Here is a 27,817-nt window from a genome sequence, read left to right as displayed (position 1 = left end):
CCGAGTGTATTTGCCTCTCTGCGTGCATGCCTATGCATGTGTGTATCATCTGTGTAATTATTTGATGACAGGGGGAGCATGTGTGTGTTGCTGCTCCGTGGGGGATGACAGGCAGTTGGGAAGACGCTGAGCCCATTTTATCTGAGGTTAACAGGGGTCACACTTCACTCCTGGAAGTCCCCCACCCTCCCCCCCACCCCATACAATTAAGCCTCAGTGTGGTGGAAAGACAGCCAGCAGACATTAAGAAAGGTCAACAATATTATCAGCTTCTAATCCAATTAGTTACTGTTTATTTGGAAATCCAGCTCCAGGTCAGCTTCTGGGAAGGAGGCCTGGGAGAAAGGAGGGCAAGGGATGAGGAGGAGAGGCTGAAAGAAATGGTCGAAGATGGCCAGAGTGGGGGGAATCCCCAAAACACCATCCAGTGATGCACCACTACCCACTGGCTGCTTCAAAGCTGGGTAGCTCTGGGGAAGGTTCTGCTCTTCACAGGAGGGGCTGAGATCTGGGGTTTTATCTCCAGAGGTTTGGATGTAAGAGAAGAGGGGTTTTCTCTCCATCCTGAGAGACTTTCTGCCTCTTTCCAGCCCTGGGATCCCAAAGAGGTGGACTGGGAGCTGGCCACTCTGCCTCCCTGCTGTGGCCAGCTTCCCCCTGGATGGGAGTCAGAGGAGGAGATGTTGGTAAATGGTGCTATTAGCTCCTGAAGCCACTCCATTAATCCCGCCCTCTACTTTATGTCCTCTTTTCTCTCCCACATCCTCTCCTGAGCTATAGCAGGACCTCTTCTTTCTCCCACCCCAGGACATGCAGGGGCACCAGCTTAATCCATAGGGTCCCAAGGCTGCCTTCTTGAGTATAGACAGTGGAAGAGACCCAGAACTTGGCCTGGTCTTGGGCAAAGAGCAAGCCAGTGGGACCAGAGGGAAATGAGGTGGTCTTTACCCTGCTCTTCCCCCTCTAGGACCACTCAGGGATGGATAATTTCCTGGGGTGCCCTGGATATGAGGGGGGGCTAACAGAAAGAAGAGGGTTGGCTGCTGGATTCGCAGGCTAGATCACAGGATCTCCCCAGCTCAGCAGTCAAGGGCAGGCAGGACAGATGCTATGGACTCAGACTCTAGCTGTGGCCAAATCAGGGTAACAGAAACAGCTCTGCTCTTTCAGAAGCCAAGTCTGGGGTCCCTTTTGCTTGTTTCTTGAGGGTCAATGTCCATAGGCCTAAGCTCAGGTATTAGACTGCTTGCTCTTCTGGCCCCAGTCCCTTCCTCTCAATATGCATGATTTGTTTTCTTCTCACTGCCCTTTCCAGGCACTATTCTCTCTCTCTCTCTCTCTTTCTCTCTCTCTCTCTCTCTCTCTCTCACACACACACACACACACACACACACACACACACACACACACACACACGCCTACTCACCAACCTGCCTCTGAGACTCCAAAGATGGCCAGGGCATAGAGATATTGGTGGTGGTCCTTATCTAAGCATTTGCAATGGATCTCCATGCTTTGCAGAAGACTTCTCTGGAAGGTGTTTCCCCATTCCACCCCGTCCTGGAAGATAACAACAATGACGATAAAGCTTCAGTGGTAACGATATTCATACATATTTTTATCCTAGCAGTTCTCACCCTTAACTCCACCTTGGAGTCACCTTAAAAAACTCTTTAAAAAATATACATGCCCAAGGGCGCCTGGCTGGCCCAGCTGGTGGAGCATGTGACTCTTGACGTCCAGCTTGAGTTCAAGCCCTGTAGAGATTACTTAAAAATAAGATCTTGGGGTCCCTGGGTGGTTGGGTTGGTTAAGCGACTGCCTTCAGCTTGGGTCAGGATCCCAGAGTCCTGGGATCAAGCCCCGGATCGGGTTCCCTGCTTTGCAGGCAGCTCTCTTCTCCCTCTCCCTCTGCCTGCTGCTCCCCCTGCTTGTGCTCTCTCTCTCCATCAAAAAATAAACAAAGTCTTTAAAAATAAAGAAATAAACATGAAATCTTAAAAAGAAAAATGTACACGGCCAGGCCTCACCCTGAATCCAGCCAATCTGTATCTTCAGGGCTGAGCTTCTGGAATCCATATATTTTATAAAGCTCCAGAGATGACGGCTATGGTTAAAAAATTCTATCAGTTGAGGGGCACCTGGGGGGCTCAGTCAGTTGGATGGTTGGATGTCTGCCTTCAGCTCAGGGTCATGATCCTGGTGTCCCAGGGTCTGGGTGTCCCAGGGTCCTGGAATCCCACATCTCGGGCTCCTTGCTCAGCAGGGAGCCTGCTTCCTCCTCTGCCTGCTGCTCTGCTTGCTTGTACTCACACTCTCACTCTCTCTCTCTCTGACAAATTAATCAATCTTAAAAAAAAAAATTCTATCAGTTTAAAAAACTGACAATTTACAAATGACAAAGCACTGCCCCTCATCTCTCATTAGCCAAGGCAGTATTACTATCTCCATTCTACAGATGAGGAAACTGAGGTCCAAGTTGATTACAAGTAGTAAGTTAACCTACCTTTGTTCTTTTCCTTTCTTTTCTCCCTCCCTCCCTCCCCAACCTTTCTTCCTTCCCTTCTTCCATCCTTTCTCAAGGAACCAGGTACCCTCAATCTAAGGGCAGCCTGCCAGATTCCAACTAAATCTACTCAGTTATTATCATTTAGAACATCAAGATGGGTCTTCCGGGAGGCAGAAGCCCCTCCTTCATGATGTCTGCGGACTTCAAGCTAAGCTCTTCCTTCGGTACCACATCATGTCTCAAGAGGAGTACGATGAGGGTCTTGCTCTATACCGCGTTTCAAGAGAGAGGCAACATGATGCATTTGGACAAACAGGGCCTTTGGTGTCACCGCTGTGCGTTCACATTCTGGTTCTACTACTTCTCGTCCCTGTCACTTACTCAACTTACAAGCTGCTCAGAGCCTCACTTGTAAAATGGAGATATAATACCTACTTTCTAGAATTGTTCCTAGTGTGGCATCTGATTGACAGATGATAAACATTATTATTTTGAATTTAAAAGAAACAACTGTAATACCTGTGGGAATGGTTAGAATTAAAGGACTGGCGGAACTGGAGTGACTGGAACTCAAGTGTATTTCAGGGAGTGTACGCTGGTAGGAGAACCGCTTAGACTAATGCTTGGAAGTACCCACTAAAGTGAGGGTTCTCCTACAACTCAGCAGATCTACTCCTGGGTATATGCCCGTGAAAAATGAATGATTATGCTTAGCAAAAGTCATGTGTGAGAGTGCTCAGCAGCTGACTTTGTCATAGTCCCAAACAGGGACAACCCACATGTTCATTCACCAACAAACAGGTAAACCTATCCTGGTATAGCCACACAACAGAGTACTACAGAGCAAGGAAAAAGACCAGAATGCTGAACTATGCAAGAATGTATGTAAACCTCACAGATATAATATTGCACGAAATAAGTTGGACAGGAAAGAATAAAGACTATATACTATGTGATTTACTTATTAAGGTTCAAAACCAGCAAAAAGCAATCTGGGATGAAGAGGCTGGAAGTCAGAATAAGAGGTACAGGGGAAAGGGGCACAAAAGATCACTCGGGGGTGCTAGAAATGTGCTCTCTCGATAGAGGTGTGTGTGTGTGTGTGAGAGAGAGAGAGAGAGAGAGAGAGAGAGAGAGAGAGAAATTCATCCAAGTTCACTTAAGATGACCATGCTTGGCTGGGTACATTATACTTCCGTTGAATAATGATGCCCACGGGCAGCCTGAGACCATGCCTTAAGAGCAGAAAGAACTTGGAATGTAAAGGAAGTGATACATTGTTGGTCATTGCGCCTGGGGAGGGTGATCAGGAAGAGGCGTTTTTTGTAAGAAGAGACATTTATCCCAGGATTTGAGAAAAAGCTGGGGTCCTGATAGGTAAAGACGAGAGCTGTTGAAAAGGAGGCCTTTTTCAGTTGGGGTGTTCCTGTGACGGGGACACAGGTGAAAGAGCCCCACAAAGGCAGCTGGAGATTAGATCAGCGAGACCATCCCTGAATAGCAGTTGAGGGGTTTGTACTTAACTGAGTACCATGGGTTCTGAGCAGACCGGGGACATAATGGAATGTGCTGGAATGATTCATCTGGGGGCAAGTGGGCTGGGTGGATGGAGCGGAGAGATGCTGTTTCTGCAGCACCCAGGGCTGTGGGATCCTGGGCCTCAGGTAGGGCCATGTCCCAGAGGAAGCCAGAGCGCTGTGATGGAAAGTGGGCCTTTGGAAGTAGCTCAGCAGGGTTGGGGGGAGGGGGGAGAGTCCTCGAGGAGAGAGGTTCCTCGCCAGCCCCCGCTGGAGGCTTCTGTTGGGGCTTCCCCTGGATCACTGGGCCCAGAACACTGGACTCTGGTTCTAGTCCTGAGGGGCTGCTGGAAGCTGGGCCTGGAAATGCTTGTCTTGATGTGCCTCCTGCCTTCCAGCAGAGCCCAGCAATTTGCTAGGGAGGGGGAAGATGAGTAACAAACATTTGTAAAGTGAAAGCTTGAGGTCTAGCTCAACTAAGACAGTAGTGGCTACAGGGAGCCCGTGGAAAGTCCTCAGAAAGCAGAACAGTGAAAAGACTGGAAGGCAAGTGTAGTTGGCCTGGGAGTGCCTCTTTCCTCTACCGCTTACCAGCTGTGGGTCCTTTCACTGCCTTGGCTCCTTCCAGGTAAGTGGGGACAGTGGTAGGGACTATTTCCTAGAGTTATCTGGAGGATGAAATAAAATAAAGCATCCAAAGCGATAGAAATAATACCTGATATATAGCAGCCTTCGAGAAACATTACCAGTTTGTATAATTGCTTCTCATGGCGGGATCAGAGGTTTCTTTTTCCTGCTTCTTTATGCTTACTTTCTGCAATGAGCATGGCTTACTTGGCTGAGCAGGGAAAAATTAAGTCAAAGAGGGAAGGAAAAAGAAACAGGTTTTAGAAACCTGCCTGAAGGGGGCAGCCAGAGAAATGGACACTGTTATTCAGAAACATTTCTCTAGCCTCAAGCAGGGAAAAGGGGCTGCCCACCCAAGTTTGGCTCAGCTCAGAGGCCTGGGAAGGAAGGGGGCTGGGTTTGAACCTAAAGAGTGGGAGAGGCATAGACTGACTGGCATGTAGATGATGCCACTATATGGACAAATCCAACAACTTTAATACAAAGCCATCCTTCGTCGAGCACTTACAAGGTGTCAAAGTCGTTATGTATTACTGTGATCATTGTCACAGCCTTACAAGGTAATATGATTACCCCAATTATTATACCACTCTGAGAAGTAACTTGCCCTACTGCAAAACCGAGATCGGAACTCAGTGTCAAGATGACTCCAGGTCAGTTTCCACCCAGAAGATGCAGGGAATACCGCTAAACAAGGGGAGGTTGTGCAGCCAGGCTCTCATGCCTGAACCCCTCCTTCCAGCAAGACTGGGATGGTTCAGGCATACCCCTGCCCCTGTCTTCTCTTGCCTCAGGTTATTTCAGGGACTGCCAGTGCCTGGATTTGTCCCCAGACTCCATCTCTGAGGGTGGACACCAGGCATTGGTCCCTGTCCCCAGCCCAGTCAATATTGTCTCCCTCCCCACCCCCATCTCCCACCCTCTCAGATGGCTGACACCCTCCTCCCCTTCCCCATCACCCCCTCCACTCCCTCCTCCATTCTCCTTCATTGCCAGTGGACCCCCCTCCCCTCCCTAGCCTGCCAGCCCTTGAAGCTCTGCTGCAGCCCCTCAAAGTTGCTACAATAAATCCCCTATTTGGTTTAGTTCCACTCCAGCTCCCCCTGCACAGAGGGACCCAATGGGATGCAGGGAAATTATACATGTAATAAAGAGCTGGTTTGCTCTGATAATTCTGACAATGATACACACCTCACACCTACCCACGCACACACGTTGGCATATCCACGTGCACATATCACACCCAGCACCCTCCCAACCCACGCGGCCATCCAAACACAGCCCGATCTGCTGACACGCAGCTCCCATCCTAGAGAGGCTCCCCAGACCAGGGTCTACACTCAGGCATTAAGGTACAGACCCCATTTACTGCAAATTCTCTGGGCACCTCCCTTCTTGCTGGCTCCCACAGCACACTGCACTCCCCAGCAGCTGGAATTTACCAGCTGTGTCCTGAAGGCCCGTCTTCTGTGGAGCCCATTAGATCCTGAGCCGGAATAGTGTCCATGCGGTTCACTGTTAATCACATACAGTGCTGGGGGGACACGGTGGCCCCCCATAACCTTGTTGAGTGAATGCCTAAAGGAATAAAGAAATGAATGAATGCACACACCACATTTGTCCCCTCAGAAATACAGATCACATGTTGAGATATCCCCCATCCCTGCCCCCCTGCGAGTCACGTCTCTGACTTGCCTCTTTTACTTACATCGACACACACTATAGAGCCCCTCACTTCTGCTAGCAGGTGCCCATCACACACACACACCCCCACAGTGATCAGAGGCCGTTGTGAACTGCTGCTTGGGGTTCTCCTGAGTGTGTGTGTTTTGGGGGGGTTGGGGTAGAAGGGGACTGTGCTTGAGTGTGTGTTGGGTACGTATGAGTATGAATGTATGTGAGAGTGTGTGTGAGTGAGTGTGGGTGGGTGTCTGAGTGTGTGTGAGAGTGTGTGTGAGTGAATGTGGGTGGGTGTCTGAGTGTGTGTGTGTGTGTGCGTGTGCATGTGCACACAAATCTTGAGGTCTCTAAACTTACCTTGTTCCCCATCTTCTTAGAAATAATGACAAGAAGCATAGGGTTCTCGTTCAAATTTTCTCTTCTCTTCCTCTCCCCCTGTCTGGCTCCTTTTAGAGAGAATTTTCTCCTCAGTTTCCCTATTTTTCTTCAGCCTAGAAAGGTTTAGAAAGAAAAGGGGGTAAGAGGAGGGTAAGCTGAAGAGGCCTGTTCCCATCATCCTGGTCGATATTCTCCCTGCTTTCACCTCCCCTCTACTACCACTTCCAACCCCCTTTCACAGCTAGGAGAAAGCAAAACCAAAATACTGTGTCGGCCCCGCTGAGGGCCAGAGCCAGAGCTTCCAGAGCCTCCCAGGCTTGCTGGTCACCCAGACTGCCTAGAGCCTCCTCTCTGACCCCACTCATAAATCCTAGTCACTGGGGCTCTGTGTTCTTGCTGGTCCCCTTCTTGCCTCTCACCTGATTTCTCTGCTCAACCATCATCATCTGGCCAGTCCCCAAACACTGTCCCTGGCCCTCTTGCCTCCAGCCATGACATGGCTCCCTGAAACACCCCCCCCAAACCCCCCCCCCTTGGTTTTCTTTTCCCTAGGGACCATCAGAGAGCATCAGAGTCCTCCAGACTTAGCCATTTTCCCAGAGTGGAGCCCTCTCCTGGGCAAACATGGTCACTGCTGCAGTGGGTGACTTCAACCCAGCCTTCTCCAAAGTCCAGCCTTTCTCCTCCTCTGCCTGCAGGATCCACTCACAGGTCCTCTCCATGTCCCCCTCTCCCAATCATGACAGACCCCTTCGGCCCTCCTCCTGGACTTCTCTTCTGTCTGACCCTTAGTCATCCCCCTCCCCTTGCTACTTGACCACCACCCCAGGCCTGCCTCGGGCTCTGGCATAGTCTGGCCTCGGCTGACCTCCGAACCTCATTCCTCGCCCACTGCCCTGCACTCCCCGAGACTCAGCCACGATGACCTTCTTCCCGGTCCTCCTGCGGCTGGAGCTCTCCACGCCTCCTTCTGCAGGCCATGGGGCTTTGGGCGTGTTCTTGCTCTGAATGCTTGTCTCTTTACCTGTTTAACTCCTCATCCTCCTCATAACGGCTCAGACATCGCTTCCTGAGAACAGCCTTGCCTCGACTCCTAAACCAGCTAAGCCTTCCCTGCTGCTAGATGCGCTCAGAGCATCGGGAACACCTGCTTGATTAGACTTATTACACTTATAATTCTACACTCATTTATGTGATTATTTCATTAATGTTTGGCTCACCCATTAGAGCTCTGGACAATGAGGAATAAATAATGTTTCTGTGCATCCCTGAATCTACAGGGCAGTGTCTAGTACATGGCAGGGAGGGGGGGCTTTGAGAAATATTTGAGGAATGAGTGGATGAAGCAGCAGTCTCACCAGGTTGAACAAAAAAGAAAACTTTCACCCAAACCCAGGTGGTGCCTGCTCAAGCTCTGGCTCTCTTCATCAGATCACCCACCTGCTCAAGAATTTTCTATTTTCTATGGCTCCCTATTCCCTCACAAATTAAATCTAAAGTCCTCTCCCTGGGGCGCCTGGGTGGCTCAGTGGGTTAAGCTACTGCCTTCGGCTCGGGTCATGATCTCGGGGTCCTGGGATCGAGTCCCGCATTGGGCTCTCTGCTCAGCAGGGAGCCTGCTTCCTCCTCTCTCTCTGCCTGCCTCTCTGCCTACTTGTGATCTCTCGCTGTCAAATAAATAAATAAAATCTTAAAATAAATAAATAAATAAAGTCCTCTCTCTGGATTCTTCCGGCTTTAACAATTAGCCTCCACTGTCCATCCAGATCTGTTTTCTTTATTTTTTATCACTATATTTTGCTTCCACCAAGCAAACACAGTAGCCCATACACATCCCTCGATTCGTCTCACCTTCATGTCTTTGTTCATGCCATTCTCTCTGCCTGGGACAACTCAATTCCTCTTTTTCACTTAAATCTTACTCATCCTTGAAGGCCAAGATCATGTCCCAGTTCTTACACAAAGCCTTCTCTGACCATTCTAGCACTAATTGAACTCCCATGCCCTGTCCCTTCTATACATCCAGAATAACGGAGACCATTAACCTTGGAAGGGCCTCTGAGGTCACGGGTTCAACCAGAGTCCGTTCGAACTCTGAAGTCATGTTTTCCAAGCTTCAGCACTCAAGCACGGTTTCCCCTTCTATCCCAAAAGAGAGCGATCCTGTGAAACCTTCTATAAGCCAAAATGGCGTAAAACAAAGAAGCAATTGCCATTAATTTATACAGGAAAAATTTTGAGTGTACCCTGACCCTAAGAAAACCTCTCTTAGGCTATTCTGATACCTTAGGACACATCATGCTAATGGAGAAACAAGATAAATCAGGATAAAGCACAGATGTTCCCAGACACAATCTGGAACTAGGCAGGCTTGAGGCCGAGAGATGCTGAGTGTGGTTCCCAGAGAGGGAGCCCGGTGGGGCTCAAAACAAATTCTGAGCGCTATTTTTGCTTTTCCCCTTTCTTCGTGATAGTGAAAATCCTCTCTGGACTTCCTTCAGTTAGTGAAAATAGGTACTGATGTAGGTCTCTTGTAAACAAAGGGGCAGAAGGTGAACTTTCTGAAAAGTGACAGATCCCGATACCAGCTTCACAACCCACGCCATGTCCCAACATCGCCTATAATGTTGTTTACTTCATATTTTTCTTTAAAAGAACTTATTTTTACTTACTATTAAAAAAAACTTTATAACACTATAGTAACCATAAAACCAACGCTCACCTGCCCAAAAAGGGAAGTAATTATATAAATAAGTAAAATTTAGGGGTGCCTGGGTGACTCAGGGGGTTAAAGCCTCCGCCTTCGGCTCAGGTCATGATCCCAGGGTCCTGGGATCAAGCCCCGCATCGGGCTCTCTGCTCAGCGGGGAGCCTGCTTCCCCCTCTCTCTCTGCCTATCTCTCTGCCTACTTGTGATCTCTGTCTGTCAAATAAATAAAATCTTTCTAAAAAATAAGTAAAATTTAAAATTATGATCTTCAGTCCTGGCTGGATACCCCCCACCCTGGCCACCTGCTGACAGAGCTCTTGGGTTTGTGGTCTCCTCTCTCTTCGTCAAGAAGGCAAGGACGAGAAATACTCATTAGAGAGGTGTTAAAGATACGCTAGCACCAACCTGAGACTTCCTCTTTGATAAAGCTAGAAAAATCAAACAACTCAAAAATGTGGGTGCCTGGGTGGCTCAGTTGGTTAAGCGACTGCCTCTGGCTCAGGTCATGATCCCGGAGTCCTAAGATCCAGTCCTGTGTCAGGCTCCCAGCTCCACAGGGAGTCTGCTTCTCCCTCTGACCTTCTCCTCTCTCATGCTCTCTCTCACTCTCTCTCTCTCTCAAATGGATAAATAAAATCTTAAACACACACACACACACACCTCAAAATGCCTGTCAATGGAAAATGCGTGTATCTTTTAATTGCGGAAATATCCGTAACATAAAACGTCACCATTTTAACCATTTTTAAGTGTACGGTTCAGTGGCATGAATTCTATTCACATTGTTTTGCAACCATCACAGTCTTCCATCTCCAGAATGCTTGTCGTCTCCCTGAACTGAAACTCTGTCCCTATTAAACGCTACCTCCCCATTCCCCTCCTGCCCCCGCCATTCAAGTGTCATTCTACTTTCTGTCTCTATGAAGTTACCTGCTCTAGGGACCTCACGTAAATGGAATCACACAGTATTTGTCTTTTTGTGCCTGGCTTATTTTACTCAGCATAATTCCTTCAAGGTTCATCCATGTCATAGCATATGTCAGAACTTCCACTGATTGATTGATTGATTGATTTCAGAGAGAGTGAGGAAGAGTGCCTATGTGAGCAGGGGGAGGAGGTGGTGGGCAGAAGGTGAGAATTTTCAAGCAGACTCCCCTCTGAGACCTGACCAGAAACCAGGAGTCAGATGCCTAACTGACGAGCTACCCAGGTGCCCCTTATTTTTTTTTAAGATTTTTATTTACTTAATTAATTTATTTGACAGAGAGATAGCATGCACAAGAAGGCAGACCAACAGACAGAAAGAGAAGTGGGCTCTCCACTGAGCAAGGAGCCCGATACGGCGCTTGATCCTAGGACCCTGGGATCATGACCCGAGCCAAAGGCAGATGCTTAACCAACTGAGCCACCCAGGTACCCCAAAGCTTTTTATATTTTTAAGTAATCTCCACACCAAACATGGGGCTCAAATCTATAGCCCCAAGATCAAAAGTCATCTGTTTTTCCAACTGAACCAGCAAGCTTCTCCCAGAATGTCCTTCCTTTTAAAGGCTGAATAATATCCCCCATATGTATATCCTACATCGTGTTTATCTGTCAGTGGACACCTGGGTTGCTTCCACCTTTTACACTGTAGTCAAAACAAAGGAATTTAAGTGGCTCAGAACAGTATAGATGACTCAGCAATATAATCTTATGTGAAATAGTGAATCAAAAAAATTTACATACAGCCTGATACCATTTTTTAAAATAAAATTAAAAACAGTTAAAGTTAAAAAAACCTTTTTAGGGGTACCAAAAGGTACAACTATATTAAACTATATTAACTATATTAAAAGGGAAGCAAAGAGATGATGAATATGGGATTCAGGACGTCAGCTGCCTTAGATCAGAGGCTGGGAAGGGGATGGGGGGGACCATTTGCTTCATTGTTAGTTACTGTCAAGGTCTTAGATTTTGTTTTGGATGATAAATTCATGGGGTGCTTATAATACTATTTTAAAACAACCAATAAAAATAAAAACTACATAATAAAGTGGTCATGCAAGGACCAAGATGACATTCTGTCATTTACTGAGAAATACGATTAATCCAGTTCTGTGAACCTAACATTCAGTGGTGGGGGGGAGGGGGTGGGAAGAAACGGACAAGAAAATAACTTTCTCACTATGGGATTCAGGGTGATTTAATGTCTTGTCAATGCACCATCGAAAATCATCTGGCATCCTGCCAGAGGTATGGGTTCTGCACTTGGGTAAACAGCTCTGAAATATCTCTACCACGAGTCTGCCTGTTTCCTCTGCCGTCTTGCTCACCTCCAACGAGAGGGAACTTGGGACTTCTGCAGACACTTACCTGGACAGATCCTTTTGCTGGGAAATTTTCCGTTGCATGGAGACAGTTCAGCCTCCCTGCAACTTTGGCCCACTGTCTTGCTCTCACCTTGGTGACTGGCACAGGCTTGGGCACACAGGAACCTAGAATTTCCATATCAACTGTTTCATGCTTGAGCCTCAAGCCCCAAAGCAGAAGCCAAGCCAGTGTTTCCAACCATCAGACAAAAGGATTCTAAACATGTCTGGGACAGAGACTTTTCTTCTCAGAAATCAGTTTCGCATCTACCTCGCCAGTTGTCAGTGAGGGTGTGATTCATTTTGCCCAGGCTTTATTTCTGTATATCCATCCTAACCACAATTCTAACCACTGCTTTCCTCTAAATGCATCTACCAAAAGCTAATCCTTTCGTTGGTCTCTTATAGATCTCTTCACTTCTAGTGAGGTTGAAATCAAACTTAGACACATGCTCATAAATAAATGTTCTAAAAAGCTCTGTGTGTGTGTTTAACACACCTGAATACTTGAAGGTGGGCTAGAATTTCTTAGCCATATTTTTACTAATCCTTGGGCTGGAATTAACTGAGACTCCTTTGTCCAAAACTCCTAACCAGACCCTATGGGGCCCCCTCCCAGCTCTAACCAGCAACTCTCTTTTCCTGGCAGAGTCCCTGGCCTTGGGAGCTTTAGAACAGGAATGGACAGAAGGAGGGAAAGGGATGAAGATAGGCCTGAATGTATCTCCATAAATCCAGGTCCTCAGTGAATCTCAGAGAACTAGGGTTGAGGCTACCTTCACCCCCTCTCCTCTATCTGAAAGCCAGAAGCAGTTACTGGGGTATGGGCTAGAGACCCTCGGACAGAGGCTAACTCTGAGGCCTCTAACCCTCTTTTTGCAGGACTGGGGTTGAGGAGGAGCTGTGAACATTGGTGACTCAGGTAGCTGCTCAGCAGTCTAGGTTCTTAAAACCTGGCCGCTGTCCAGCTCAGAAATGAGCCCCCTGCCTCCCATTGGACACGGGATTGTCTTCGGGCACAGCTGACTCCCAGCTGCTGAACCTCCGCCCCTCCCCCATGGGCTGCCATAAAGGGGGCCCACCCAGGATCACCACAACAGACCTGGGAAGGAGACAGTGGGCTTGGGGTCTGCAAAAGTTCTTGGTCTGCCTTTGGAATGTCAGCTTGACCCTGGCATGATCTTCTTAATCTTTTTCATCATTTCTGAATTCTGTATGTTGATGGGAGAAATTTGGAAACTATAGGCAAGTATAAAGAAAATTAAATCATACATATTCTTACACTCATAATACATCTCTACATCGCTCTATATCACTGGCTTTATTCTAGTCTTTTTGTTTAATCTATAGATTTATTTTTGTTTCATAAATGGGATCATTTTACACCTAATGCTTTGTCTCCTACTTCTTTTTTTTTTTTTTTTTTAAGATTGTATTTATTTATTTGACAGAGAGAGATCACAAGTAGGCAGAGAGGCAGGCAGAGAGAGAGGAGGAAGCAGGCTCCCCGCCAAGCAGAGAGCCCCATGTGGGGCTCAATCCCAGGACCCCGGGACCATGAGCTGAGCCAAAGGCAGAGGCTTTAACCCACTGAGCCACCCAGGCGCCCCTCCTACTTTTTTCTTGCCATTATATCTCAAAAATGGGTTTTGTGTGATTAAAATTCTTTGAAAATTCGATTTTTAGAGGGCGTAAGTTAGCATAAAGTCCACGAGCTTCCCTCTCTCCCTTCTACCCCCTGGTTTTCCAGAGTTCCTAGTACACAGTCCTATGAAGCTGTAACTGTGGTGACTTTTCCAGCCAGAGGTTGGGGCCTTTCTAGGGGCAAGAGGAGGGCTGGGCCAGGCCCAAGGAACTCTCAAACTCATGCTGGGGGCAGAACCCTTTCCTTCTGGAAGCTGCTCCTCCCCCACCCCCACCCCTCAGGTGCAGAGAGACTGAAGGGGAGTCTTTGCTCTGTGTTTATCCCGCACCCTAGTCACACAGGAAGTCCATGCTCTGTCCTCCCTCACCCCGTATCTTCCTTGGGAAGGGGGTTTCCAGGGTTTCTGTGGTTGCTCAGGCAGCTCCTGGCCACTTCGGCCAGCCTCAACCATCCCGCACCACCTCCTGCTTCTTGGTTCAGGCAGTCCTGGGCCTGAGCTGCTTCTCCCTCTCCAGCCTCCCCATGCTTGTGTTCCCTCGTGCACATGCGCCCTCTCTCTCTGTCATAAATAAATAAAAATCTTAAAAAAAAAAACAAACTGGGGCACCTGGGTGGCTCAGTGGGTTAAAGCCTCTGCTTTAGCTCAGGTCATGGTCCTAAGGTCCTGGGATGGAGCCCCACATCAGGCTCTCTGCTCAGCAGAGAGTTTTCCTCTCTGCCTGCCTCTTTGCCTACTTGTGATCTCTGGCTGTCAAATAAATAAAATCTTTTATTTATTTATTTGACAGCCAGAGATCACAAGTAGGCAGAGAGGAAGGCAGAGAGAGGGAGGAAACAGGCTCCCCGCTGAGCAGAGAACCTGATGCGGGGCTCCATCCCAGGACCCTGAGATCATGACCTGAGCCGAAGGCAGAGGCTCAACCCTCTGAGCCACCCAGGCGCCCCAAATAAATAAAATCTTAAAAACAAAACAAAACAAACAAACTACCCCTCCCTCACCTGGAAAGCTACTGGGAGTCTTTGTCCCCAGGTGAGGGCCTGGGGACAAAGGGGAATGCCTTCAACCTCGGTGCCTGAACCTGATTCAACAGAGATACAAGGGGCTACTGCCCTCCCCTCTGCCCCAGCAACTCCTTTTGTCCCAGGCCTTCTTCCCAGCGCCCCAGGTCCCTGTTCTAACTGTGCCCACCCCCAGCCTATTACCTCGCCCAGGACCACCTCCCCACCGGTAGTCCTTGGCCCACGCAGGCAGCTGATGGCAGCATGAAAACTCCTCTTCTGTGCCATGAGGAAATCTCGAAGCCCAGACTCTAGAGGCAGGCTGGTGAAAGGGGCCAAGCATCCGAACCCCGTTTAACCTGACGCAGCGAACAACGAGGCTTTAACAGTTGTTCCCAGTGCTTCTCTCTGAGCCCCATGCAGTAACAGTCCTATCAACAGCTCATTTTTGAGGCACCTGGCTGGCTCAGTCAGAAGAACATGTGAATTTTGGTCTTGGGGTTGTGAGTTCGAGCCCCACGCTGGGTATAGAGAATGACTTAAAAAAAAAGAACTTTAAAAAATCGCTCATTTTGTACAGTACTTTAAACAGAGCTTCACATGTTTCTTCTCATTTGCTCTGCTAACATTGCTATTTGGCAAGTAGCACGGGTCTTATTTCCCTCATTTACAGGTGACAAAACCGAGGCCTCAAGTGGCCACTGGCGACGTCAGAACTTCAGTCCTCTGATCGGCAAACCCCAACCCAGCCGTCCCCTCTCTCTCCGGGCCCCTCTGGACCCTGAGAAGCCAAGTTCCCTCTGTCTCGGCTTCCCATGCCTGTAAGACCTCAGACGGAGGGGACTCCTGGCTTTTCCAAACCTCAATGGTGCCAGGTGCCGCCTAGAAAAACCCTTCTCCATCCCAGCAGCCTCTTCGTCTGCGTGCACTCCCCTTAGCCGACTGTGCTGCGAGGGGTGGGGAGGAGCTCCTCATTTTGAAATCTGTCCTAATTGATTTCTCTCTGATGAGGTGCCATAATCCTTTCTAGCTGCCCTTACAGCTTCTCCAGTTTCTTCAGACGGCCCCTCCGTACCCTTTCTCCCAGCCTCCCACATATTCCCTGGGCTCGAAATATCTTTCTTGATTTTTTTTCCCCTGGAAGCCATCATCCATGACAGGCTTATGACCCACATGTCCGTCAGGAGACAACTGCCTCCCAGAGCCCTCCACACAGGGGAATGCAGGTACACACACACACACACACACACACGCGCGCGCGCGCGCACGCGCGCACATCCTTGGGCAGGGGTGGGGGTTGTCCACCACATTCTGCTTTGTACACTTTGTCCACTCAGTACAAGTCAGACTGAGGGAAGCAGCAGCTTCGAGGATGAATCGAAAGAATTCTGCCTGAGGTGAGGCCTTTCTTGCCAAATCCATCAGAGGCTTGCTGGGGGTTAAGGGAAGGCACAAGGCCTGCTGCTCATTCTTTGCTCAGCCGTGGGACAGCTGGGGGAGACAGGCTTGCCTGGGTAACCCCGATCCTCTGGCTTGGGAAGACATATTCTCCTAGGCCACTGGCTGCCTTTCCCTTCAGGACCCCTATCTCCTCCACCGACCCCCTTACTGGGAGGAGAGCCACAGAGGCCAGGTGGACTGAAACAGACGCCTCCAGTCCCAGAGCTCCGATTCCGGGCGGGACCAGAACTCAAGCCTCCCAACCTGTCCCTCTTGTGCCCCCTCTCATCCCGCCAGCTCTGGGGGAGGGAGGGAGGGAGACTGGCTGGGTGCAATGCAGTGTTTCTGGGGACTGGGGGGGCAGGGGAGTCCATTCAAATTGACAAAAATAGAACATCAGCCTCATATCATTTTTCTCAAAACAAGATTTATTGAAGTTCTGTCGGTGAAAATCGCTGCTGTGTGGAACGCTTAACTTATAGATTAGATTACTCAGTCGTGCCTTACTACATTTTTCATTAGAAAAATATTGGCTGGGAGAGTTTGACCTCATAATCTCTGCATTTTAAACAATAACCAGAGGAAAACCAAATAGAAGGCACAAGTTAACGGGTTTTTCCCCCCCAGCATTTCCCCCTGGGAGAGATCCGAGCGAGGCCGGGAAGGGAACAGGAGCGGAATCTGCTGCGTGAGCAATTCCCCATCTCCCGACCCGCTCCCCAGAGGCTGCAGGAGGCAGCTTGGGGGGGGTTTGGGGGGGAAGGAAGTGGTGGGGCGGAGGGGGGAGCAGAAGTAAGCCAGGGCTGAGCTGAGTCCTTTGGGCCTAAGCCCTGGCAGGTTGCTGCTCGGGTGGCCCAAGTTCAGGGTGGAGACAGAGGTTCATATACATTCACCCCATGGAGGAGGGGCAGGAGTACCAGGAAAGAAAGGCTTTTTCTCTGCCCCAGGCAGTGCCCAGTCTAGCTGGTGGACACAGAACAATAGACAAGACCCTGAAAAGCTCAGAATCCCAGGGCAACGGTAGGGCTCCATCCAGGCTGTGAAAGTGAAGGGGAGAGGGCACAACTGACCCCTTCATTCTCCCACCCCAGAGGAGCAGTCCCTTTGGGAGGACTTAATGGTGGAGGGAGCTTCTCCAAGGCATGGCCAGCAGGGACAGTCTAGGATGGCCTCAGGCTTTCTCACTGTTCTTCTTGACCCAGGAACAAAGTCTCCTGGGGGGACCTAGGCCTGAAGGTCCTAGGCCGGGAGTGGCGGCTGGCTCCAGGGAAGGGCAGGGGACAGCCCAGGTACAACTAGACCCCTGGCCACTTCAGACTGCTGATCCTGTTCCTCAGAGAGCAGCACCCCCAACCCGTCCGTCTGTGTCTCGATTTCTACTTTCTGAGGCTTTGGTGATTTCCAAGTTCTGACACAGTCATTAGTTACAAAGAGCAATTATTTTTTTTTGTCATTAAGTCATTTTTTAAATGGCTCCAGGCGACATCACAGAACAAAGAAACAAAATATCCATGAAAAGACTTAATCACAAATTACTAATTATTTCACCCCCTCCTCCCTCCCAAATCGTGAAATCTGAGCCCCATGAAAAGGGAGAAGGTCTCCCCAGCCATGAGCTCTCCATGGCTCTTAGGCACCTAATCCATCATGGGGGTGCATTTCCTGCCCTTCTCTGAGCCCCAGGGTGGGGGGTGGGGGGGCAGGGAGTCCCCCATTTCTGACCTTTTAAGTCACCTTCTGCCCACAGACACAACCCCTTAGCCAACGAGGGGGTGGATTTGAAAGTGAGTAGGGGGACCCCATCCAGAGCCCCACACCTTGGGCCCCTCCTCCCAGGCCGGCATTCTCCCCAGCTGGCATTCCACTCTGGGCCCTTTGAAGCCTCAAGGGCCAGAGCAGAGGAGCCGCCCCCCTGCCGTGGGGCTCTTGCAGTCTCCAGCTGGAAAACAAGCCGGAGGAGGAAGTAATCCTGGAGGGGAAGCCCCCGAGCCCCCAAACGTGAGGAAATAAAATGTGTTTGACACCAAGATGTATGGGAGGAGGGGGAAGTCCAGGGTGTGGGCCCCTCCATCCGGCCAGGCTTTCTCATAGAGCTGATTGTGGTTTCCTTATCTGACCCTTGTTGAGTGAGAAAGGGGCTGCGCGGAGGAGGAGGCAGTCAGGGAAGCCCTGTCTCAGTTTGAGAACAAAGGTGGGTCTGCCAGGAGGGTGGGTTCTGAGACAGGGCACCTTGTAGGAACTGCCCCCACTTGCTCTGTCTCTCTGCTCAACACGTCCAGGCCCCCATAAGGGTCAGCTTAGCAGTCATGGAAGGAAGATCTTGCGAAGGATGGCATTGCAGGTCCAGAGATGGGGCCCCTGAGAAGGAGGGGTATGTGTCCAGGGTGGGAGACCTGCTGTGGGGCCCCCAGCGTCGAAACCCAAGAAACCTCTGCAGGCTCTCCTCATACATCAACTCCGAACCGACTCCAGAGTGGACCCGATCCCAGCACTCATGCAATCAGCAAATGTTTATCAGAGGCCTACTATGGACCAGGCTGCAGGAATGCGTAAGGACAATGAGAGACCTAGACCCTACTTTCATGGACACCTAGTGTACTTTTCTTGAGTTTCTTTTTTTTGAGATGACCTCGATCAAAGAGAAGTCAAAGCCATGCCCAGTGTCCCGTCCAGACTGTGCTTACTCCTTGGCTGTTTGGATAGTCGTCCCTGGTCATTTTCTGACTCCCCACTCAGACCGTTCCCTTAAGTACGGGTCTCCTGGATCTCTGAGGCCCACCTCCTTGCCAGCCCTGGGTACCTGATTGAGATGGCAGTGGTCACACGTGGCAAGAAAGAAGGCAGGCAAGCAGGCTTTTAATAAACAGAGCCTGCTTAGGGGTTTGAAGCCATTGTTCCCACCTCACATGACCAGGGATGACCTTAAGTATAAATGTCTAAAATATTAGACTCATAGTCACTGTCCCAAGCAAAAGATCCCAACCTTTCTGACCGAGGAACACCTGGGAATATGCTGAGATTTGGGCTGCCTTTATTAAAGGCCTTTCTTTCAAAGGAACGGGCTTTTCTTGGAGGTTATCTGCTCTAGTCTCCTGCTGCACAAGGCTCTATGCTCAGATCTGTAGGATGTGTGTGCCTGGATGACTTCACTCTGAGTGTAGCAGAGACGGCTGATTCTCCCCCAATATCCATTCTGCCCTGCTTTTAAAAATAACAAACCTCCAAAGTGTTAGGTGGAATCTGGCACCGAGTTTAAGACTACATTCCCCAAACTCCCTTGCAGCTAGGTGAGTCCAGGTATCTAGATTCTAGCCAATGAGATGCAAGCAGAAGTCACGTTATACCTTTTGGCCTCAGCCCTTAAAACGAAGGAGTTGACCCTCCACCTCCTCTACTCCCCCTTTCACTGGGTGTAAAATGGACATGGGAACTAGAGGATGCATCTTAGAGCTCAAGATAAAACCATGTATTGAAGAAAATACAGCAGGAACAAAGGAGGAGATAGTGACCTTGACACTGTGGAGTACAGCTGCCATCTTTGCTCTGGATTGCTTCTGCTTGGACTTAATGGGAGAGAGAAACATACTGGTTATGTGTTTAACACACTGTCACTTTGTAATTTGCCTGGCTTCTTTCCTTTTGCTTCCCCAAACAAAGGAAAAGAAAATGACCTAAGGCAGCACTGTACAGTACAATCTGAACCACAGGTGTTTTCAAAGTGTTCTAATAGACATATTTTAAAAAATTAAACAGGTGGCGTGAATTTTAATAACCTATTTTATCTCATCCAATATGTCCAAAATATTCTTTCAGCATGTGATCAATATAAACAATTATTAAAAAGATAGTTTCCATTCTTTTCATCATGCTAAGCTTCCAAATCCTGGTGTGTGTCTTACACTCCTGTCTCAACTGGACTAGCTGCATTTCAAGTGCTCAGTAGCCACATTTGGCTCATGGGGACAGGACTGGCCAGCACAGGTCTAAGGGACCTGCCAGAGGTTGAGCCAGTGGGGGACGGAGGACTAGCCCTGAGCTGAACAGGGCAGCTATGGTGACCAGTGCTCCTACTGCTAAAAGAGGGCCTTTTGGCAGTTAGCCCAATTGTGGCCAGATGTCTGCTATACTCATATGCTCTGGCTCCAACCCACAAGGAAAAAATACTCTCTACCTCAGTTTCTTGTATTGGACCCTGGAGAAGGGCTATTTTAGGAAACAAGCAGACCCCTAGGGAGACGGAGAAAGGGAAAGGTAAGTGGAGTGTGGGTTCCCTCCAATCATCACTTGGCCTGTAATCAGGTATGATCACAAAGGCAGTAGAAGAAGGGGTCCTCCCTCCTAGCTCAGAGAAGCCCGGGGCCATGACACGTTCCTCTAGAGCTCACCTGAAGGATTAGGTTCATCCCACATACTTGTTGGGATTAAGAAAAGAACAATAATACTAAAACAAAGGGAGTCCATATTAACCAATGCAAACCTTGTCACCCAGTCCTGCATCTGGACAATTGGACATCTCTGCCATAGTCACAGCCACCTCACGTGTGACCATAATTATTATTACCACCACCCAGTAATACTCCCATCACCCCTAAAATTATTGCTTCTGCACAGCTAGTTTCAATATTACCATGTTTCACTGTGACGGCAACCATCTCCACTTACTCCCTTTATCCCCAGAGCAGCAATCACCATCACCACCATCAGGACTGCCCAGCTCCCCGTCCCTGCTGTCACCAGGATTGTCCCATCCCTATCATGATCAGCCTCACAGCCACAACCACTTCTACCATCACCATTATAAGTATTAAGACCTCCAATATCTCCTTCTCCTCATTTTCTAAGGTCACCCTTAGCTTGCCCCTGTCCTGGAAGACCTTGGAGTGTCCCCCCAATTTCTGCCTGTTCAAAATAACCTCGTGTTATTTTAAGACCAGACCCCTTCTCAGTGCTGTGGGGGATACTGTGCCTCGGTATCCCCCTCACTCAATTATCGTAGCCCCAGAATCAAGTTTTCATTGCCCTATTTGAACTTTTGGATTCCGGACTCTTGCCTACCCTGACTTGTCCCTTGAAATCTACAATCTCTTTCTACCTGCTTGGATGCTCTGGATTTTGGACCCTTGGTTGGTCTTGAACTCAGAGCCTTGGGCATTCTGCCATTAGTTACAGAGGTCTGCCTGGCTAGACCTGGCGAGCTTAGCATTGCTGTGCACTCTCAGGGGACGAACACCCTGCCAACACCTTTTCTTGGATTTTTGCCAAGTAAAAACAGGCTGCTTTTGTATAGCTGGTTCCTAGAGGGTGATTTGGTGACTCCCAAGAGAAAGGCTGATCTGATGACTCCCAGAGAAAGCTGGGAAAGGGTATGCTTTGGCAGGACTTACCACAGACAAACCTAGGGCATAGAAGCGTGAGAGGAAGGAGAAAATGTTGAGGGGAGGGGACAAGCTCTTCACTCTTCCTGGTTTGTGCAGTGGAGATTACAATGAGAGAATGGCCCTCACATATTTCCCTGTTGACCCCAGAAAGAATGGGAATGCTACTCTTTTATGGAAATCTTGCAGTAGAGAGAGACCCTGGACATCTCCTCTCTCTTCCATGGACAGTGAGATTTGGGGGAGCAGAAGATCCTCTGGTGTTAGTGATGGCTGCGGCCATGTCAGGGGCAGCAAGAGCTCTCATCTCTTCCCATCCCGGTGCTCCAGCTGGGGTCACTAGTCACTGTCTTGCCCTCCCAGGGATCTACAGGTAGCCAGGTTTTCTGTGTAAGTACTCAGCCTATCCAGTTCCACAGGTTCACAGGGAAGGAAAGGATGTGCATCTGGATTGAGTTTAGATCTCAGGGTGCATCTCTTGATCTGATCATGTTACCCTCCAGGAATGGGTCTCTAATAGCTAGATCTGAATCCCATTTATCACCCGGTTGGTGGTGAGGTAGGAAAGAGGGGACTGGATCCTTGTTTTCCATATATTTTAAGACCAGACCCCTTCTCAATGCCCAGTGGGAGGTTCTGCCCAATCCAAAAGGGATTGATCTCCTGCCTATCTGCACAGAGAAAGGGGTTGGGGGCTCCATGACATGTGAGCGAATCTGCCTACACATTGGGGACAGCCAAATGCTCCTTCATAGCAACCCTCCTCCCAAATCCTGGGCCAAAGGACTGCCAAGTGACTCAGCGAAATGGTCAGGTAGAAAGGAAAAAGGCAGCCACCTCCTGTCACTACAAGAGGATCCTCTGGTCATGGACATATCAGTTAATAAAAGCAACCTCTGGGGCACCCGGGTGGCTCAGTTGGATGGTGACTTGGTTTCAGGTCAGGTCATGATCTTAGGGTCGTGAGATGGAGCTCCAATTCCGGCTTCGTGCTCATCAGAGGGGATTTTCCCCCTCTGCCCCTCTCCCCAATGCATGCCCTAAATAAATAAATGAAATCTAAAATAACACACCTAAGATCAGAGATAAAGTCCTTCCTGCTCCCCTCTCTCATGCTTTCATTTGTTCTGTGTGTTCACTGAGCAACTACTACATGCTGAGCACCGACTGAACTGGACTTTGGAGACAGAATGTAGAAGACTCGGCTTTTGCCCCAGAGGAGTCCCCAGCTGTCACTGAGAAGAGAAGAAGGAAAAGGCACCGTTGGCCTCCCCAGCTTGTCAAGGGTCAACCAAATGCCGGAGTCTGTCTCCCGGAGGGCTGCGGGCAGCATTTCAGCAGGTAATGGATGAGTGCTGCTGTGCCCTGACGGGGACATCGCCTGCGATTGGTTCCAGTCATCTGTGGAGCCGAGCAGCTTTGAAAATTGTGGGAAGATGGTGACAGAGGAGAGCTGGCCCCACACCTCCATCCCTAATCTATCGAGATCCCTCTCTTGAAAGAAGCAGGGGATGGTCTCCCATGGCCAGAAGCAGAAAAAAATCCCTTCTGCCTCTTCTCCCTGCTAGGCCGATCTCTGCACAGGCTAGAAACCACCGCCAGGGAGGGAGCATCGAGGGCCCTGGGGGAGAGGGCAGAGGCCAGAGGCAGGGGAAAGCCAACTCATGAGGTCAGATTCCAGAGCAAACAGCAAGCTGTCTGCCTTCCCTGGCTCTGGGAGGATGAGAGCGAGGGTAGGAAAGGAGGGGATATGTCAGGGTCCCCATGGGCTGGGGGACCCACCAGGGCCTGCTTAAGCACCCTCAGGACATTGCGTCTGGGCCTCAGACGGGTAAAGGGAGGCCGGAGGCAGCCACTGAGTGAGCGCTGCCCTCCGATTTTGCTATGTAGTCAGAGTCCCATCAGCTCAGTCTGAGCTGGAGGAAACCTGGCAGAGCGTCTGGACCTCCCCCATGATCTGGAAGGGAAACTGAGGCCTAGGTCAGGCAAGAACAACCATAGCTCCTGTCTCTTCTGTTGGACCGGCCTGTGGTCTCCCTACTCTGATACGTGACATGTCTCCCTCAGGGACTCTCTGAGCACATTCCCCCAGATGGGCAAGTTCCCACCTTGGTCCCCAAGTCCCAATGTGAGCAGATCTCAGGGGACAGTTTCAGATATTAGGGGCAGCGGTGACACTAGCTGTGCTAGTGGCCGCCTGGGACTCTGGTGAACTCGAGATTCCTCCCACCCTCTAACTCTCACCCCTGTCAGAGCGTAGCCAGGGCCCTGTCCTGAGCCATTTGCCTCCTGCTCCCGCCCAACATGTTCAGCCCCGCAGCAGGTTCACTATTCTGTCACCTCGTGCCTTCGGAGCTTACTTTCTCTCCGCTCTCCTGCCAAATCCACCGCCCCCTTGACCCTCCTTGTCTCTCTAACCCTCTGCATGCCCCCCTCCAAATACCAGGCCACTCCCCATTTCAGGAACTCTGTGGTCTTCTGGGAGGCAAAGGAATCCCAAGTCTGCATCCCAAGAAGCCCAATCCGCCGTTCCCTCCACCCCTGCCCAAGCACAGCACAGAGGTGGAGCTGGCCTTCTCCTCAAAGGTCTTCCCGTCTCCAGGTCTCTCCTGTCTTTGGCCTAGTTGGGCACGAGGGCTTAGGAAGTAGGAGAGAAGAACCTTCCGGGGAATGCCAGCGACACTCACTTACAGGCACACAACTCGCAGACACACACAAACTCCTAGCTCAGGTCCACACGTCCACGTGCGCGCATGTTCACAGACGAACACCTGCTTCTGTCCTATTCATTCATTTGTTCATCCTGGAAGTGTGTGCAGAGCTAGTCCTGTGCCCTACACACCAGGCTGGGAGCTAGTGTTACAGCCGTGATGAAGACAGATGTAGACAAGTTGTCCTAGCCTCCACAGGGCTCACAGCCTAGCAGGGGACAGAGACAGTCCACAAATACTTCCACAAAATGGTTAAAGACATCAAAATTGTAGTAAGTGCCATGATGGAGAAAATTCCTCTGGACTTCAAGGCAGTAAGGAACTCACCCAGTGCCTTCATCCAGTTAGGGGATGGCACTCTGCACAAGTGGGGCTGCGTCTTTGTGGAGGAAGGGGTACCTTTTTCTAATCCTCACAAAGGCACCTGATGGGCTGGCAGAGGCCTGAGAGCTAGCCTAGTCATGGTGGGTGGGGGGGGGGGTCACTGTCACATCTAATACCCCTTACCTAATCTCCTGATGTCTCAAGGCCAATTTCAGGGTGATTCTCACTGTCACATGTACAATATTATGCAATGCCCTAGCATGCCCTTACTCAATCCCACACACTTCTTCAGCATCACCCCCAGGCTCCCATAGGCTCCAAGCCCCTCTTACAGACATGTCCCTAAAGGGTCCTCACAATCACATGCAGATTCTCACCCGTGAACTTGTCCCATGTGCAGACCCCACTCCACCACAATCCCACATAATCCTTCACATCCTGTTACACACACGACTGCTCTCACACCATGTCACCCCTATGCCCACTGCTTCACTAGAGGTACCCACAGTCCCTCACACCCCATCACACACACACACACACACACACACACACACACACACACACACAGTCTCTCTCACACACAGGCGGCCACGCTCCTGTTAGGCTTCTGGAGACAGGCGTGTGCAGCCCCTGATCACAGCTAAATGTCAGCGAGTCCCTCTCCTCCCAGTTAGAGATGAATTGTTGCTCGGGAGATATTTCATCCTTAATGCCTCCTGCTTGAACTGGAGCATGCGTCTCGAGGAGGTTACGTTTTTCCCAATCCGTCTGCTGCCCCCCGACTGGCCCAGGGAGCTGTCCTCCTGCCTCTCAGCTTTCATGGGGGGAGAGGAGGGCTCCCTCTCCCCTTACAGCCTTTCCTCGTCCTTTCCCTCCCCGACAGCTCAGCTCCTGGCAAAAGAACAAAGCCTAGGCAGTCTCTCAGGCCCCCTCCCCAGCTCCCAGCACAGGAGGTCTCCCCAGAGCCCAGGGGCCATAGCCTGGCCACACCCCACCCCTGCCCCAGCTGCTAGCTGCATTCAGGGCCCAATGGACAAGACCCACTGCCTAGAAGAGTTGAGTGTAGAGAGAGGGATCTGGAAATGAAAGACAGCTCCTCCTAAGGTCTTCTGCACCCACAACCCTCCCCTTTGTAGACTTAAAAAAAAAAAAAAAAGTAAAGCCCAAATGCTGCTGCTGTGAGAGTAGGCTGGTACAACCTTGCAGGAGACAGAAGTATCCACAGCTTCTACAAGGGGGATCCCTTTTGCCCTGGCATTGCCATATTCAGGAATGTACGGTAGAAAATAAGCAAGGATAGTCCAGATGATTTACCTTCAAGGGGCTCATGCCAGTTTATAAGACTGAAAAATTGGAAACGACATCAACACCCCATGGTAGGGACTGGGAGTGGCACAGGCACCAGCGGAAAAGCACGCAGATATTAAAATGAAGGCATGGAAGAATGTTTAGCATCATCGGAAGGTGTTTACACAAAATATTAAGTAAAACAAACAGGTGGCAAAAAAGTATGTGCACCAAATGCGATGTGGGGACTGGTGAGTCCTGAAGTCAGAAAAAGACATTCGGGGGAAAACCAGTGAAAGCCAAATCAAGTCTGGTGCTCAGTGACTCCTAATGTACCAGCACTGGCTTCCTAGCTTGGACAAATGTCCCCGATAATGTAGGATGTTACCACTGGGGGAAGCTGGCTAAGGGGAGTACAGAAATACACTGTGCTACCTTCATTAAGTCTTTTTTTTTTTAAGATTCTATTTATTGGGCACGTGGGTGGCTCAGTGAGTTAAGCCGCTGCCTTCAGCTCAGGTCATGATCTCGGGGTCCTGGGATCGAGTCCCGCATCGGCCTCTCTGCTCAGCAGGGAGCCTGCTTCTCTCTCTCTGCCTGCCTCTCCGTCTACTTGTGATCTCTGTCTGTTAAATAAATAAAATCTTTAAAAAAAAAAAAAAAGAAACCATTATGTGATTCCCCCACTTTGTTTTTTAAAAAAGTACGTATTAATCAAGTTCTGAAAGACTGCTCACCAATATGTTAACTTTTGTAGTAGTGGAAGGGTGGGATTAGAGGCAATTTTAATTTAGTTTAATTTTGATCAGTTGATCATTTTGATCAATACATTTGGTCATTTTGATCATGTTCTTTTTTCAGATTTATTGATATATACATGAAATATTACATTGTGTAAGCTTACAGTGTACAATGTGTTGGGTACACATATTGCAACATGATTACCACTAGAGCATACTGTATCTTTTTTGTGGTGAGAACATTAAAGATCTACTCTCTTTGCAATTTTCAGGTATATGATATGCTGCCAGTAACTATAACCACAATGTGTGTGCCTCAGATCCCCAGATTTTTTTTTTTAATAAAGGAACATGAACTATTGTGTAATTAAAACAAAAATCAAACTGGAGGAAATCCGGTGGGGATGCTGAAAGCAGCTTAATTCTAAGCCACCCCACCCAGCCTCGTCAGTCCCTCAATGGTATTAAGCCCAGCCATTCTGGACAGTTTCTTTTACTTCTCTCCAGCCACTAATTGGCATGACCACCCTTCACCCCTGAAAACTCCAGAATTTCAGAATCTGCAGCTCTCTTCTTTGATCCCAATCTCCTATCCTTCGCCTCACTCTTGTCCTCCTTTCTACGAACTCATTCTCTAGTCTCTTAAATCCTCCATGTTCCCCCAGTCTTTACTTCCTCTCTCTCTTTACCCTGGCTTCTTACCAGCCATTTCAACAATGTGCTTCCTGCCATCCTGCCTACAATTTCCAGCCTTAAGCAACACTGCCATCCACTTTCTGGCTCCTACACCTGGGGTGCTGGAACGGGTGAAAAAACTGGCCCATTTATGCTGCCTCAACTCAAGCTTCACCAGTAGGCATTAAAAAAACAAAAAACAAAAATAAAAACTCATTTCCTCATCTATAATGGAGTCATGATTATGATTTCACAACCACTTCACAATTTCTCTAGAAGTCTTCAAGTCTAAATTGACCAAGAATATGGAGTCCAATCTTCAAATAATGTTTCCCTTTCTGCCTGGCCCCAAACTCATCAGTTCATCCCAGACTTTCCCTATTACTCATCCATTTTCTTCCCTCCTGTCCCCAAGAAGAATTCTTCCTCCTTATGAAGGGCCCAATCTCTCCAGCATTTTCCAGAACTTCCTCCATTGAGCATCTTCTCCTACATCTTGTCCATCTTACCTTCCCTCCCTTTTTCTCCTGAAAAATTTTTTTTTATGATTTTATTTATTTGCCAGAGAGAGAGAGAGAGAGACACGCACAAGCAAAGGGAGCCACAGACAAAGCAAGAAGCAGGGTCCCTGCTGAGCAAGGAGCCTGATGCAGAACTCGATAGCAGGACCCTGAGATCATGACCTGTGCCAAAGGTGGACACTTAACCAACTGAGCCACCCAGATTTCCCTTTCCCCAACTTTTTGAATGAGAAATCACCCTAATTGCCTCTAGTTCTTTGCCATTCACTCTTTATGCAACATCCCTACCACCCTGTGGCCTCTTAAAATTGCCTGTAACCTTGGCATT

At 49.3% G+C, this 27,817-nt stretch overlaps 1 long non-coding RNA gene across 5 annotated transcripts in view; it reads right to left on the bottom strand.

The window, feature by feature from the left end:
* Nucleotides 1-296: 296 nt before the first annotated feature.
* LOC309860116 overlaps nucleotides 297-27,817 on the bottom strand; it is a 44,144-nt gene continuing 16,623 nt past the window's right edge. The window contains exons 2-6 of one of the 5 annotated variants that reach the window (XR_014309163.1): nucleotides 6,691-6,824; nucleotides 6,014-6,231; nucleotides 4,742-4,864; nucleotides 1,427-1,560; nucleotides 297-657 (exon numbers count right to left, since the gene is read on the bottom strand). This is a non-coding gene — a long non-coding RNA (uncharacterized lncRNA). Of the gene's footprint in view, nucleotides 658-1,426; nucleotides 1,561-4,617; nucleotides 4,695-4,741; nucleotides 4,865-6,013; nucleotides 6,232-6,690; nucleotides 6,825-27,817 lie in introns of all 5 variants that reach the window. The other 4 variants (XR_014309164.1, XR_014309165.1, XR_014309166.1 and 1 more) reach the window with 4 other exon arrangements.

The sequence above is a fragment of the Mustela nivalis genome (genome assembly GCF_964662115.1).
Source record: "Mustela nivalis genome assembly, chromosome: 2".
Taxonomy (NCBI): Eukaryota; Metazoa; Chordata; class Mammalia; order Carnivora; family Mustelidae; genus Mustela; species Mustela nivalis.
The sequence above is the reverse complement of the archived record's forward strand: the minus strand, read 5'-3'. Positions and strand labels throughout refer to the sequence as shown.